This window comes from Equus przewalskii, chromosome 28 (assembly GCF_037783145.1).
Source record: "Equus przewalskii isolate Varuska chromosome 28, EquPr2, whole genome shotgun sequence".
Lineage (NCBI taxonomy): Eukaryota > Metazoa > Chordata > Mammalia > Perissodactyla > Equidae > Equus > Equus przewalskii.
The window spans coordinates 18,435,703-18,452,324 of NC_091858.1; the positions used below are offsets into that span (position 1 = coordinate 18,435,703).

The following is a 16,622-nucleotide window of genomic DNA, read 5'->3' on the forward strand; positions in this document are numbered from 1 at the left end:
ATGTGGTAGTTTTGATCACAGGCTCCCTAGAGGAAGCAAATACGGGATTACATTTTCCTTTGTGTCCTCTAGTGTGTTCACTCGGTGCTAAGAACACAGTAGGCATTCAAATATGAAAATAATTTGATGTTCCTTAGTTGCAAATGCTCCCCCTGGCCTTGCATTCAAGGCAGAAAGAAACATGAAGATATATATGGCATGGCCTCACATACTCATGATTCCATTTCATGTCATTGGCCTAAATAATTGATGAATTCATGCTATATTTAAAAAAAGTTATCCTGGCTTTAACTCAATACTTTCAGAGTCCTTGATTGCTTTTTTATGGTTATGAACCCTATGTTTACTTGAAGTTTATCTTCTCCACAGAAACTCGGTGGGGAACATTTACCATACCTCAATCCTGCATTTCTCTCTTTCTCACAGTACCAATTATGATCCAAGTTATACAATTATCTCTGGAGAATGGTATGCATATTTTCATTAATTGGAAGGGATCATATTCATTTAAAAATAAATGACTATTTAGGGCTTTTATGTTCAAAGGTGTTGTATAACATTAAAACGCATACTGAGGTCCTGCTTTCCTGAGTTTTACAATCTAATTATAGGATAATACAAAGAGAAAGTTTTAAAAAGTTCTGAAATGGTAAATAATAATGTAAAAAAGGTCACAAAAATAATATTATTCACTGCTAAAGCAGTGATACAGTGAATAAATGGGTGGGAAAATTTCAAAGGAGAAAAATGTCATTTTGGATGTCTTTATTGATATTCTTTGAGAAGCTGGTACGAATTGTGCTGGAATGTTTTTGGAACTGGACAGACAGGAGTGACCATTCGAGGAATAAAAAAAAATGTTGTAGACACATTCATGGAAGTGAGCAACACATTTTTCTAAGGACAAAAAAGAGAACAGTCTGATTGGGGCTAAAGGAAAAAGGAATGAAATTTTAATGATAAGTTGGATTCAGAGTGTCAAGATCTGGAAGCTTGAGTTAGCCCTCACAAAGAATTCAAATCTTATCATTTTGTATAGTAGGTTAAAAAAAGAATCGAAGGTTACTGAAGAGTGCTTTCATTGTGACCTTAGTAGAGAGCTTTCTTTCTAAAACACTGTTTGTAGAAATATTAACTACAGCTTGACTCACATCAAAATTATTCTTGCTATAAGACAGTGTTATTAATTAAGCGTTATCCAGTATGTGGTTATTACAAGTGAAGTGATTACTAAGAATGGCTCTGTACAGCACAGGAATTCTTACTATCCTCTACGGTCATAATATACAAAGTACTTAAGACCCTTGTGCTGTCTCCTGCCCACATCTGGACTTGCTTCTGCATTTAAATTTATGTGACCTCATATATCCAATCATCAACAAAAAGTATTCTTTACTCTAGTTCATTATTTTCCATTCTCGCCATCATCAAAAGTATCTTTGCCTTCTCTTCTTACTCTAGTTAGTTCTCATAAACCCTGAAAAAAATAATTCAACCTAAAATAGACTTCAGACAGCTAAATCTACTATTTAACTTGCAGGAAGAAATGACCACAAAGCCTCATATTTGGAATATATTATTTTTTATAATTGATTGATGATAGACATAACCCTTTACTACCCTAAATGTCATGTTTTAATACTTCACAACTTTATTTCAAATGCAGCTGGTAGATGATATGTACAGTATCATTCAAAGACTCAGATTACTCTTCTGGAGATGAAGTAAATTTAAGCACTACTTTTCATTGTGGTCCAAAAATAGAAGAACGATGGAAATTAATAGGTTGATTTTGATAAATGAGTAATTTAAATTGGGTCATCCGCATAATTTTTAATATAACAGGTACCTTCTCATTTTGAATTTAGCTCTATCTGTACACTGCTAGGATTTTAGGTTTTTACGGACATATTTGGAAATCTGATGGGACCAACCTGATAAAATTCCATTCATATGGAGGCAAAGATTCTCTTGGATCTGCACCACTTATTAGAGTCCAGATATCCACAATTGTGTTTCTGAAAATTAATGGGATAAACTGACAGAAGTCTATTGATGTGGGCCCTGAAAATGTCGTGAGAGAAATTTTGCTCTAGGAAATTTTGGAAGTTGCCTAGCAAAATAGCATCAACTGAGAAACAAATTCTTAGTAATCCAAAGAGGAATAGAGATTCTTCAGAGTTTATGATTTCTATTTCTTTAATTTGGCTTTGGTCTTGCCCTGTGTACATGTAAGGGACTATAAGAAAAATTTCAAAAAAGCTATTTGTAAATCATTGAGAAAAACCCAACATTGCTTTGAAAGAGTTTACTCCAAAATGGTGGGAATCTTCCCCTTGTTGCATTCTGCTGACTCAACCCAGCAAACTACAGTTGTTCTTGACAGCAAGGTGAAGCTGTGATGTTTGCCCATCAGAGATCTTTGGAGGCAGGGCTGTTTCCAGGGGGCCAGCAGAGCAACCCTGGCTCTTGCTATGACTAGAGAAGTAGCGCTGGCCATTAGTCAGGAACTGTGGATGGCAAAGCTTTACCCTAGTAAAGCAGCACAAATGTTGGTTTCGTGTACTTCACCTGGGCCTGGAGACCTGTTGAAGAAAGGGAGGACAACAAGAATGAGTGAGAGTTGAGTTAAATGTTAATGTGACCTCATTTGAACCTTGAGCTCTGGAGAGCTCTATTTATAGTTAAAATTGTGCTTTGCATTTCACTGAAAATCACAATGTATTTTGAATGATAATTTTTCATTCTGGCCTGTTAAGACTCCTCTAGATGTCTCTCAAGGTATTTGAGCCTGCGAGTAAACTTACTATAGTACAAGGAATTGAGGAGCGAACCAGTGGGATTTTGCACATCTCTGGACAGCTCTTGTTAGTCTATTCTCATTATCAGAAACTTCTCCCGCCAAGACTGCTTCCCTTGACTCTGTTCTTAAGGCGGAATTTGACTGAATGCTGGTAAGAGGCCTCCAGGAAAGTACTCCTCTTCAATAGAGTCCCCGAATCACCCACACCCATGCACAGCATCCTGTACCTTCCACCCAAGCAGGGGATGAAGAGATGATATTATTTTTTGTACCATAAATGAATCTTTAGATTTTGTTTAATGGTTCCAGCAGGGCAGTTTAGCTACTAGCAAATTACTGAAGCAAGAATATCCCTTCTTTGGCTGAAATAGATTTTCTCCTTCCAGTGGGATATGTTTGAGTAGGGATGCACATTAAATGGTGGGTGACAAGTAGCCAAAACCATTGAACCTACCTGGGTAATCATTAGGGCGACAGATGCCCCTCTGCAATCTGGTGTTGACTCTCCCACCTTTACGTTGCCCTATTCTTCACCAACTCTGTGGACTTCAGGACAAGTATTCCTGGAGACACTTAGCTTGCTTCCCTATATACACCTTCCTTCACATTTTCTCCCTCCTGTAGTCTGAAATGTCTCCCCTACATCTCCATTTGTTGAAATCCTTCTGGTTCTTTACTGTCCAGTTCACATTTGCTCGTTCAAGAGTATCACTTACAATTGTGTCTTATATACAAGAATAGAAACCCAAAAAATTATTACAGGAAAAACATTTTCTCTCTGAGGGAAATATTTACCATGCTGTCATATTAGTAAGCTGCTTTTTCAGTGTTTCCACAGTAGCTCTATGTATAATTTGTTATTGTCTCTTACATCATACTCTTTCAATTATGGACATTTTGTCTTCTCATTAAATTTTACAGGTGTAATAATAATAATAATACATATCATGTGCTTATTATATACCAGGCACTGTGTTAAGGTCTTAGAACACATGATAACATTTGCAAGCATGCAAGCCCACATTTCCACTTAAGGATCAGACGCCTAGAAGGATTGAGTTAACTGCGGAAGTTTTATCTCTGGGACCCAAAACTAACACTCTCTACCTTCAAAACCATGTTCTTTATCACCTCATTGTATATCAAATAACACACTACTTAGTAAAAATGTTATATACAAAACTATAAGGTTCTCACAATCATTTCTTGAATGGAATTGCTCATTCTCAAAGAAAGACCTATTAACTAAGATTGTCTCATCAATAATGCCAAGTTTTGATAATATAGAATAAGAAAAAAATTAAAATAATAACAAAAAGGGTTCCTGCCGTGTTCTAATAACTCTGAGACAAAGATAAACATCCAAAAACTTCTGGAAAAAATCCAGCAACAAAAGGACTAAAAATCTCCTTTATCCTCTTTTTCTTTGCTTTTGCTGTTTTTCTGCTCCTATGTTCTTCGTTCTTCAAACTGACTGAATGTTTCTGGCAGTTCACAGGTAGAACATGTATTCAATAAAAATAAGCTCATGAAAGGGATCTCCAAAAATCACAAGGAAAGGAAGTGTTTTCAAATTTCATTGAAACTCCGTGTGCACAACAGATGACAATTTAGATATAGGAAGACATGTTCTTGTTTAATTCAGCATGTACTTATCGAGCGCCTACTAGATGACAGTTCAGTTTCTTGTCCTGCCATAACAATGGTTAGTGTAAGAGGATCTGGGATGGTGGATACGCCATTGCCTGGCAACAATGATAAAGATGAAGTACAGAAACTAGCTTGATGCAAAAAGAGAGAAAGAGAAGAACTGTTCTCACTTATCCTGCTCTATTTTGTGAAATCTTTGGTCACAGCTACATAAAGTATAAAATAATTTTTCCTCTATAGAAAGGTGAGAATATGATGAATATGGCACCAACCTATGTGTAGTAGGCAATGAGGGAGCCAAGGTTGTAGTACCCTTACCACTGAGCATAAGGAGACATCTCTCTGGGTTTTTCTCCATTTTCCAAAAGCATTGACCTTTCCAGGTTTTATTTCAAACACTAGCTTTTCAAATAGATTTCTCAAAGTTTTTATCCTTCTTAAATATTTTGATGTATACAACACAAAATTACTTGTAAATAATCATGTCTTAAAAATGGGATTTCATTATAACCATTTTAATTTTTCTCATCTCTGCAAAATTCTTTACAGTTATTATGTTGGCCAAATACACCTTAACAATTTTAGCAAAGGTATAACAAAGAAGACAAATGTCTTGTAAATATTAATGAGACCATAAATATTTAACCTACAAAATTAATTATAGTATTTTATGAAAAGTTTGAAGAAATGAAATAAAGTAAATATTATCTTATTAATATATTTCTGTACCATGAAACATATATCTTTTCCTCTGTAAATCTCAAGAAAATGGTCAGGGACTTTTGCCAAACATGATTATTTCTATATGAATATGTTTAATTTAAGCAATCTATTTTGGAGGCATAAGCAGTAGGCTGTTAAGCGGAATACTAATTATTGCTTCTAGAGATGTTCAATACTTCTTTTCACCTACAAAAACTGCATATTATGAAATTTGATTAAATCCCTTGATTTTGTTACTCTTTAATCATGTCTTCAATTTAATAATTCAGGAAAGCAAATTTCAACATAAATGTATATCTTGGCAAATTCTGCCTATTTATTGCTGTCATATTTTATCAGACAATACATATCGTGGTGTGATTATAGCTTTTGGGTTTTAATGATGCAATGTAAACTCTTATTTATTTAACTTATGAGCATTACTTCTGGTACAGCTTCCAAGAGTTTGCTAAAACCTTTGACAACGTAATTAATTAAAATTGAGAATAAGGAAATAACTATTGTCAGCAGGTGGTATTTATCTTGAGTCATAGAATTTACCCATTCTGTGATTAGCCACCAGAAAACACAATTTAGTTTTTTTTTTTCCAAGGGAATGTTAATTTAGCAGTAAGCACACTTACCTTTCTTCAAGAAGCAGTACGTACGGTTGCCGCAATCCCGCATCACGCTGTTCAGCAAATGAAAGAGTCTATTTTGTATGATTACAGGGAATGAGGCTCTGCTTGTTCACCATGAATCCAGGAATGCTTAAGTACTTTTCTGAATAGGCTTGGCAGGCATGAATATCTGGGGAAAGCTTTAAAGAAACATTCAAGTAAAAGAAGACGTAAAACCAAATCTTTTCTCATGATTCAGAAACCTTTGCACCAGTGGAGTGTTTAGAGTGAGAAATATTTATTCTTTGGGATTCGTGAGGGCTGGCCTGGACAAGAGCTATAGCAGTAATGAAGTCATTATGTCATCTAACACTTATACAAGCCTGGTTTAATGCTATCATCTGGGAGAAAATTAGCAGACATAAATTAAAGTTTTTATATTCTTTTAAAAGCTGAATATTTCAAAGCTTTTATGGCCTCCTTATAAGCTCCATGTAGTGGCATCCAGTTATAGTGAAGACAAAAATTTCTTTCCGGCAATGTTTTACTCAGCCTTTCAAAATATTGCCAGCGCAAAACCCAAATAGCTTTACCAAAGTCTGGGATATTTCTCTTCGTTCAGTTGAAAAATGAAATAAAGCTACAGGCAGCAGAGATAATCAACAAGGAATCATCAGTGAATTCAAATTTATTTAAATTTAAGTTTATTATGCTACTTAAATCTCCCGATTTAAGTTTAGCCATACATTAAGCAACAATTTGCAATGGTTACTGAAATTTGCATTTTTACATTCTTTCATCAGAGTTGATGTGTGAGTCTGTGTTTTAAATAGTTTCAAAATCCTTCACCTTTTAAATGAGAGTCCGTGATCCCTGGAATTTTAGTATTCTCTTAGGACCCATTCAGATAATTTGTGGAGGGAAAAGGAGATTGAAAGAGCTGCTATTCTTAATAGATACCGGAAGCTGGATTGCGGCATCCCTCAACTCTTGGCTGCTGACGCCCTCAGGTGAACTCTAACTGTTTACAACTCTCATAGACTGAGGTAATTTTAGGCTATTGTATCTTTCCTCCAAAAGTACTTTTTTGCTCAAAAGAAAGAACCAAGAAAGTCTTCTACCCTACAAGACACTTTGTAAAGACTCAAATATAAGGTATTTATTCTCTGAGGGATAATTCTAGTCATAGGGGAAGGAATGACCTAAAGTTAGATATGCATTTTTATCCCCAAATTCTTGTGATTTGCCACCTCTGTTCCCTCAATGTGCCTGGCCCCTCTGCTTAGAATGTCTTCTCCTCTGCACCTATGCCACACGGACCAGGCTGCTACTATATCTACTCTGTTTCCTTTTTTGTTTGAAATTATTTTTATTACTTAGTATTTCAAACATGAAAAATAATATGCAGTGTATATTTAATGTATAAAGAATAATAAAACAAAAACCTGTGGATCTACTCCTCAGATTCAGCAATTGAATATTTAAGATAACCTTGAATCTTCTTTGTGTTCATCCTTAATAATATGCTTTTATCTCCCATAAAAGGGTCAATACTATTTAAACTTAGTGTTACTCATTCCCATGTTTTCCACTGTGGATTTGCTATGTATATGAATGTATGTCCATAAAATAAAGATCTTAGTTTTGTAGGTTTATAGACTTTATTTAAATGACACCATATTATATTTATTCTTCTATCTTATTGTGTTTTTGTGACTTAGCCGTGCTCACTAGTGAAGGGCGGATCCCTCAGTTTTTACCACTGTATATTATTCTTTTAGATGAGTATAATACAGGACATTTACTCATTTTCCTGGTGATAGTCACTTGGATTATTTCTAGGGGTTTTCTGGCTATTAAATATAAAGCTGCAAAGAACGTTCTTGATGGTGTCTCTTGGTATACATGGCAACAGTTTCTAGGACTTTGTAAAGGCAAAGGGTATATATATTTTAACTCTACAAGAGAATACCACCCTGAATTTTCAAAGTTCATGCACTAAGTTACATAGTCAATAGCAGTATATGAGTGTTTCTCTTAGTGCGCGTCTTCATCACCATGATTATCTTGGCAAGCTCCGTGAAGATCCCTGTTGGAATTTTAATTGAAGATCATTGAATATTTTAATCAATTTCACAACAAATATCTTTATGATAGTGAGTCTTCCTGTCCATGTATATGATTTGTCTCCATTTACTTTGATTTAATTTAATTTCTATAAGCATAGCTCTGTGGTAAATGTCAATCAAGATTTTTGGCTTCTCGGCATAGAGAAATGCAATTGGTTCTTGTATTTTGTTTTTGAATGCAACCACTCGGTGAATTGTCGGATGAATTATAGCAATTTGTCTGTAAACTTTCATGATATCCTAGGTAGGCAATTATTTAATTTGTGGCTTGGTTTGTTTTCAAATATTAAATATTTCCTCATATTTTAAAATTTATTTTTTCTATTCGACAAATAAAACATTCAGTATAAACCATGACAATGGCCATTTTTTCTCATTTATTATTTTTAAAAATGCTTCTAATGATTTTCATTAATCCGATATTAGTAATAAAATTTTGGTAGATATCATTTATTGTGTTAAGGATTCACTGTATTCCAAGTTTGCAAAGTATTTTAAAAATGAAGTGATATTAAGGTTTTTCAAATGCTTCTTATACATCTATAAGATGATGTTTGTGGTGCTCCTTCCATTTGCTAACGTGAGGAATTAGGTAAGTAAAATCTCCCCCAAGTTGAAGGGAGCTTATTCCTTCTTGAATAAGCTCAAATGGGTATTTTTTACATCAATATAAATGAGTGAGATTGATTATCTCATCTTTATCTGACTTTGATAACAAAATTATATGCCTCATAAAACAAATGGTAGTGTTCTTTTCATGTTCTCTGGAAAAGCCTGTAAATAATAGGAATTGTATGTTTATAGGAATTATCTATTTATTGATGATTTGGTGAACTAAACTTTAAAATCATCTAAAAATTATTTGTTGGATATTTTAAAATGTATTCAAATTCTTTAATTAGTTATAAATCTATTCAACCTACTTATGGATCTGTTTTGAAAGCTATGTTTTTCTTGGAATTGATCTTTGCTTTTTAAGTTTGAAACATCTTGACAATGTAATGTTCAAAGGTTTCTCTTATTTTCTTCATAATCTCTCCTCTAGTTTTTTCTTTATTAGTAGTAGTATTTTTGTTTATTCTTTTCTTGATAATCTTTTATGAAAATGATTCTTTTAATCATAGATCTCCTTTGAACTAAATAGGGTCAGTATCAAATTAATATATGTTGATTAATTAATAAATCTTGAAACTGTAGCATAAACAATTATAGTTATAAAATTTGATTCAAAATTATTGAATAATAAAATTTTATACCATCCAACATATAATACATTTTATCATGTAGAGTTTTCCCAAAATAGTATGAATGCTTAAAAAAAAGAAAAGAAAAATAACATTTTAAGTAAAATATATTATTAAAGTGAGAAAAGACTTTTTAAATGATTATTTTTAGACTTTATTCTGTTTTAGAACGACTTCCAGACTAACTAGAACAAATTAAGAGCAGCTTATTTTTATTAACTAGCTCGCTCACGTTTCACCTTAATTGAGCATTCAGATATAGACAAATAATGGAAAGGGATTTATTAATTTGAGCATTGTGAACAAAAGATAAGTGTTTCCATTATTTGCCAGTCATCACACCTTAGGTCTCAAGGTAGTTTACTTTCATAAGCCAAACTTTGCCAGGTAGTTAAACTGTCTGTATCACTTTTCTATTTGCAAAATAGGAAAAAAAAATAGAACTGACTTTATTAGTTTTCAAGGGTATTTATTTCATTATCATGTGTACATCTTATAGAACAATATCTTGTATATAATAAGGGCAGAGTGTTACCTATTATTACTGATATTATTGGCGGAGATATGATTCATTGAAGATCTGGTATGACTCCTTCTGAATTATGGCAAAGCTGTGTTGATTTTTTCAAAAATTGCTGTAGATGAACAATGAGAAGAGAAAGTCTGAGGTTTTGGGGTAACATTCAAACACGATGGATATGAAGACAAGTAACAAAGACTTGGCCTATCTAAAACCAGGTTTATAGCTCCATAGCTGCCCCATGTCCCTCACACATACACACACCACAGCTGTGTAATTTATGTCACACCTTAAGCTAAAGCTTGATCATTATCTAAACATTCATCACACAACTTTTTGTGTTCCAGGGAAGAAAACTGTAGTAATATCCTAAAAGATAATCCCTAGCATCATGTACCAAAATAGCGTCTGGCATTTATTGAATGAATAAAGGAATCAAGACAGTGGAAGTCAGACTAAATGGAAACTTTCTATTAAGAGGTTTTACCAAACATAGAAAGTTTGAAGAGGAAATTCCACATTGTCAAATAATGTAGTAAAATTAGGCACCATTATTTTGATTCTGGTATTAATAGGAATTTCTACTTCTTTATCATTTTTATGCCTTCTTTTCTCTGTGCCTTATTGCACTGAATAGGATTTCTAATTAATGATAAATAGAAACAGTAGAGAAGATCTGTTCTCAATCTTAGGGAGAATTCAGTGCTTTAGTGTTAGGTATGATGTTAGCTGCAGCTGTTGTTTTTTGGGAAATATCCTTTGTTAGGTTGAGGAAGCATCCCTCCTCTGGATTCCTAGCTTTCTGAGAATTTTTTTAAAATCATGATTGGTTGTTTAATATTTTCAAATGATTTTTCTTCACCTACTGAAATGATCATATAGTTTTTCTTCTTTATTTTGTTAAAATGGTAAATTGCGTTGATTAATTTTTGAATATTAAACTAACCCTGCATTTCTGGGATAAACCAAGCCTGGCCATGCATGACATCTTCTTCATATGTTGCTGGATTCAATTTGCTAGTGTTTTATGGATAATTTTTGTTTCTGTTTATATGAGGGATATTAATATATAGTTTATTTTCCTTACAATGTCATTTTCTGGTTTTGATATCAGAATAATACTGGTGTAATAAGGTTGTTTCCTTTTCTCTATTTTCTGAAAGAGTTTACATAGAATCAGTATTATTCCTTCCGTAAGTGTTTGGTGTCATTAGGAGAGAAACTTTAGGCCTCAAGCTTTCTCTGTGGGACAGTTTTTAATTAAAATTCAAGTTCTTTCATGTACTTCAGGTTTTTTATTTCTTTGCTCATCGGTTTTAGTAATTCGTGTCTTTCAAGGAATTTGTCCATTTTACTAATTTATAGAATGATAGAGCCCTATTACTCATCTTAACCTTGAAAGATCACTGAATTCAAATTCTAAATCTTACAAGGATGATATTCAGTGTGATCTCCCAATGACAGAATGATGTCTCCCTGATATGTGACGTTTTGCAACATTGTCATTCTTCTTGGTAACCTGTATCCATCTATTATGTTCTTATGCATCTATTAAGATTATTCTCAATTTTACCTTCTTGTCAAAGATTGACTGGCCCTGCTCAAGCCCAGCATTCCTAGCAATGGTGTCACCATTCTTTAATGCCTCATTTCTTTGTTCAATTATTTATTAAAAATTATTCAGGGGTCAGTCCGGTGGCGCAGAGGTTAAGTGTGCACGTTCCACTTTGTGGCACAGGGCTCGCCGGTTTGGATCCTGGGTGCGGACACGGCACCGCTTGCCAAGCCATGCTGTGGAAGGCATCCCACGTATAAAGTAGAGGAAGATGGGCATGGATGTTAGCTCAGGGCCAGTCTTCCTCAGCAAAAAGAGGAGGATTGGCAGCAGTTAGCTCAGGGCTAATCTTCCTCAAAAAGAAAAATTATTTAGTGAATAGTATATGCCAAGCCCTATGCTCAATGTTGAGTGTACAGTGAGATATCAAACTGATTAGGTCCATTTCTTCTTAATCTTTAGCACCCACTAAATAAGTTGGATAATAAGCAAGTAAACAACAGATTCACTGCAGAGAAGAAATTTACATTGAGAATTTGAAGTATAAGTAATATTAGATCTGAAAATATGCAGGTGAATGAACATTTCAGAGGAAGGATAGTAGGCACAGAGAATGGAGAAGCGAATGCAAGGCGCACAAGAGAAAACTGTGGGGAGGATTTTAAAAATGAAATTAGAAGGTTAAACAGGACATTGCCTGAATAAGCTCTTAATACTATTGCTGACTGAATTTAGATTTTATCTATTTGAAAGATTGGGAGATGATGTATTAGATGAGCCATATAAAATTTTTCTTTTTCTACATAAAACACGGAACAAGAATGTGATGTTAATAAAGACAATGTAAAAACATAGAAAGAAGTACAATCGTTAGGTGGACACCCATTTTAGAAGTCTAATTTACAAATAGCTAAACATTTTACTAAAAGTATCCCTACAACATGACAGAAGAAAATTATTTCAAGAAAATGTTTATTTCATTGAATTATCTCTTCTGGATGATTTGATTTGTATCCTATAGAACTGCCAGATGTATATGTTCATCTGGCTTTCTCTAAAGCTATTGTTTCAAATCTCCTTTAGAGGATTTAGGAATGAAAAATTGAATGAGGAACTTATAAAGAAATAAAAAAAAAATATGAGGATTCATATACCTCAGATAGACATGTTAAATAACATAAGGCAGATTGATCATTAATAAAGAGGAAATTCATAAAGATTATCGTGGTAGAATAGTATATAGTCTGGAGTGATGTTGACATAGTTATTCTTTCTAGATTTGTCTTCTTATTTTACAAGCACAACTGTTCACTAAAGTAAAATCTTTACCAAATGACTAAATAAGCCTCTTATTATCAAATAAATATGTCTTAGGAATATGTATGTGAACAGTTATTTAACATTGTCTTTACTTTACCTTATAATTGAACCTTTTGATTTTGGGGGCCAATTTCAAATTTAATATGACATCACATTCTTTCTTTTTTTTAATTTTTGTATAAATATGTTAGTTCAGTTAAAGTGAATGTTTTCTAGTCAGTGACTGCATTTTGCTTGTTTTTATATACATCATAATGTCTGACACAATGTCATTCTAATAGAAGATCTTCAGCAATATTTTTTTAATTTAAATTTACTGAACATCTGAGATATTGCTATTTCTCACCAATATTGATCTTTTTCTTTTGTCTTCTAGGTAAGCAGACAACTTTACTTCTGAGCTTTCACTTAGCCAGGACCAAATGACTGGTTCTGACCAACAGGCAGCAAGTATTTGGGACACATGTCACTTCTCGGCCTAAGCATTTAATTCCAGCTCACCTCTCTCTATTGTCTCATTTTATGCCAGAGCAGCAGAGGTGATATATTCCTAATGGTGTAGCTAAAAGATGACACAGTTTCTGTTGGCCTGAGTCCCTAATGGTCTGTGTGGAACAGAGCCCCGTACAGACCTTCATGTGACATATAGTGGAACAAAACATTTTGTTTTTAATTGTCTTAAGCCACAGAGACTTTTTGGGATGGGCGTCACTGCAATAAAGCTGATTCTATCATAACAAATGTATATCTTTCCTCTTAAGAGGTAAAACACTAATGTTTTTATAAATCTTAGTATTATCTCCACAATGCTTTTCTTACTGGGGAGTTGTTCAAATGGAAAAAAACGAAGAGTCTTAACGAGTCATATATAAAGAACCATCCATTTGCTCTTCAAAGTACATATTGCTCTATGTACAATGGATACTAAAAGTGATTTGACTACAGTAGATACTGAAAAAAACAACATAAGGGGAGAGGGTTTGTACATAAGAGAAGCTCAATAAATTTTCCTTCATTAATAGGAACTTCATATCATTGAGGTTTCCCAAATGTCCTGAAGTCCATAAATACATGAATTTGTAGCAATCCTGAACCAGATATGTATTACCTTCATAGATTTTTGTCCAGAATTAGACAGAGCCCTGAGGATTCTGCTGGAGATTTTTAAATCAATCTTTCCAAAGACCATAAAATAAACATGTTTCAACACTCTCCCTTTCAGCCTATTTTACTTTAAATTGAAGCTGTAATGAATTTCTGGATAATTTGTACTAAAGGTTTTTCTCTACTTCAAATGAGGATGATATACCAATGGATGGGTGATAGGAAAGGAGACCTGTGCAAGTGTGTTCTTTTTATTGTCATCTGACCACATTCTCACTCTATTTAAAATTTCTGCCTCTATCTCATTCCCTTCTAACCCTTAAGGCTATATCTTAAAACATTTGAGGAAAAATGAATAAAAATTGTAGAAACATAAGAAAACATTGCTTTCCTGGTAGTCAAGCCTCCAGATTCATTATTCAAACTAGGCTAGGTTCCTATGAGCCACTTACTACTTTTCAAACAGCAATTGTCTGCTTTTCTTTTCTTTCTAAAAGCTGTCATTTATAACCATTTCTTGAGGGTCCAGTCTCTGTGAATTCAAGATAGCACACTGGGAGTTGCATGTCAGTTCTCAACGTTTTCCTTGTACAGAAAACAGAAGACTTTCTACTTTTGATATAACAAAACGAATAAGTAGAATTTTTAGAGTTTCAGTTTTTAAGACCTTTGTCATGGTTTACATAATAGTATCATATTACACTTTCAATTCTCTTTTATAAATATTTCTTGGTTTTCGTATGCCCTCCTCCCACTTTGATCTTTTACTCTTGAAAGTAGAATTTATCACTCTGACTCTCAGGTCAGCAGCCTCCTTGCTCAACAAGGCTTCAATAGTCCTGAAGGTACAATTGGAATGAAATAAGAAACTCACAAATAGATCACTTATATGTCAGGGAAAAAAGCTAGGGGGCCGGCCCCATAGTTAAGTTCTCGCACTCTACTACTGCGGCCTAGGGTTTTGCTGGTTCTGATCCTGGGTGCAGACATGGCCCTGCTCATCAGGCCATACTGAGGTGGTGTCCCACATAGCACAACCAGAGGCACTCACAACTAGAATATACAACTATGTACTGGGGGGTTTTGGGGAGAAGAAGAAGAAAAAAAAAAATTGGCAACAGATGTTAGCTCAGGTGCCAATCTTTAAAAAAAAAGCTAGATGGGAGATTCACATCATATTCTACTTTCACTCCTAATGGGACAGACTACTTCAAGACCCAGATTTCTAATGTTTATTGTATGAAGACAGACACTGGAAACAAGTTGTATTTTTAATATCTGTTGGCTGAAAAATTGCTTAGTAACATAAAGCTTCCAATAACACTTCTATATAGTTCGTGGAAGGTTGTGCTGTGGTAAAAAGTAAATAAATAAGTTACTTACAATAAGAAAGGTCTATTTCTCACTCACATTAAATATTGATGGCTATGTCTGATTGCAGAACTACTGCAAGTGTCTTTAATAACAGCATTTCAGCTACTCAACAGACCCCGTTAGAGACAAGTTGTTCTTGTGGTAGAGAGAAAAGATCGAGAGTGGATAAAGCATGCAATGTCTCTTAAAGAGGAAAAGATTTTCAATATTTCCATTCAAAGTACTTTGGCCAAAGCAAATCACATGCCAAACCAAACAACAGAGCAAGAAAACATTCTCCTCCAACAAAAATCACATGCCGTGGTAGGTTGCTTATATAAACATCCACACTTTTTATCCTTCTTGTATCCACAATTCTTGGAATGTGACTTTCTGAATTCTCCCTTCGAGACATGGAGAATATTTCCCCAACCTGTAAGTAGGGGCTGGCCTTGTGGTTGACCTTGGGCAATAGACAGTGTATAAGTGGTGGTATTCCACTTCTGAACATGGACCTTAAGAGACTTTTACACTTTTACTCTCACTGCTGGACCCCTGTCACCCCCTGAGAAGAGACAACTCACCCAACTGAGGCGATCCTAGTCAAGTCAGCCTCTTCCTCAGTTTCCTGCAAATACCTTAATGATTTTAGCCAAGATCAGCCAAATCTGGCCCTGACCAGAAGCCTAGTCTGGAAGACTAATAGACTCACAAGTGATAAAAGGTTGCTGTCTTACGACATTAGATTTTGAAACAGTTTATGCCATTATTGTGGCATTATCATGACAATAGATAGCTGAAAAACGTGGCAATTAGTAGGGTACAAAATCTTGCAGAAAGAGGGTGGTGGTGAATAATTGATAAAAATAGTGTAATTTTACACAACTTTTAAATGAATTCTATTTTATCTAAGATATAGAAATAAGAAAATATATTACTGTACAATGTTATTCAGACTAAAATGAATCTGTACATTTTAGAGACATAAACCTCTTAAAAAACTGTTAACTGTTACTACTCCAAGAGTTCCAGATCAAAAAGTTGACATCTTAGGGAATGTCTATGTAATAAATCCCAAATTTAGTAAACTCACCAAGCATCAGATGCTCCTTTCTTGCTAGTTTCTTCTGGGAGAATTCATTATTCTCATCTTTTATAGGCCATGTAAGAATAAACAGTATGTCTTTGACTAATTTAATGTACAGAATAACAATTTCTGTGATAACTTTATGACATAACTCCATTGTTCTTTTTTTGTTCTTAGATCTTTTGTCTCAGGATTTTCAACATTTCATACTATGTTCTCTTCCTTAGAAGTTTTCTTTCTGTCTACCTCCTTGTCCTCTATCTTCTTTTCTCTCTTCCTCTTGTCCCAATAGCACTAAGACTAATTAACTGAGGCTCTTTATTGTTCTGACCACAAAATAAATGCATTCCTAAAAATCAATCTGCTGTTGCCTAGTTTCTCCTTTAATTTCTCCCATGGCAACAATTTTTCCTTATTGTTTCAACTCTCATCTCATTAAGGAAGAATTTCCACTGTATATTTCTGATAGTGACCTATTTCCTCTGTTAGATTTTATATTTTCAGCATTGGCATTTACTATACTCTTAAAATACAC

General features: G+C 34.1%; 1 long non-coding RNA gene across 2 annotated transcripts in view; it reads right to left on the reverse strand.

The window, feature by feature from the left end:
• Positions 1 to 2,181: 2,181 nt before the first annotated feature.
• Positions 2,182 to 16,622, reverse strand: part of LOC103557571 (uncharacterized) — a 46,651-nt gene continuing 32,210 nt past the window's right edge. For both annotated transcript variants that reach the window (XR_546509.2, XR_011534122.1), the window contains exons 3-5: positions 9,684 to 9,783; positions 5,800 to 5,975; positions 2,182 to 2,585 (exon numbers count right to left, since the gene is read on the reverse strand). This is a non-coding gene — a long non-coding RNA (uncharacterized lncRNA). The remainder of the gene's footprint in view (positions 2,586 to 5,799; positions 5,976 to 9,683; positions 9,784 to 16,622) is intronic.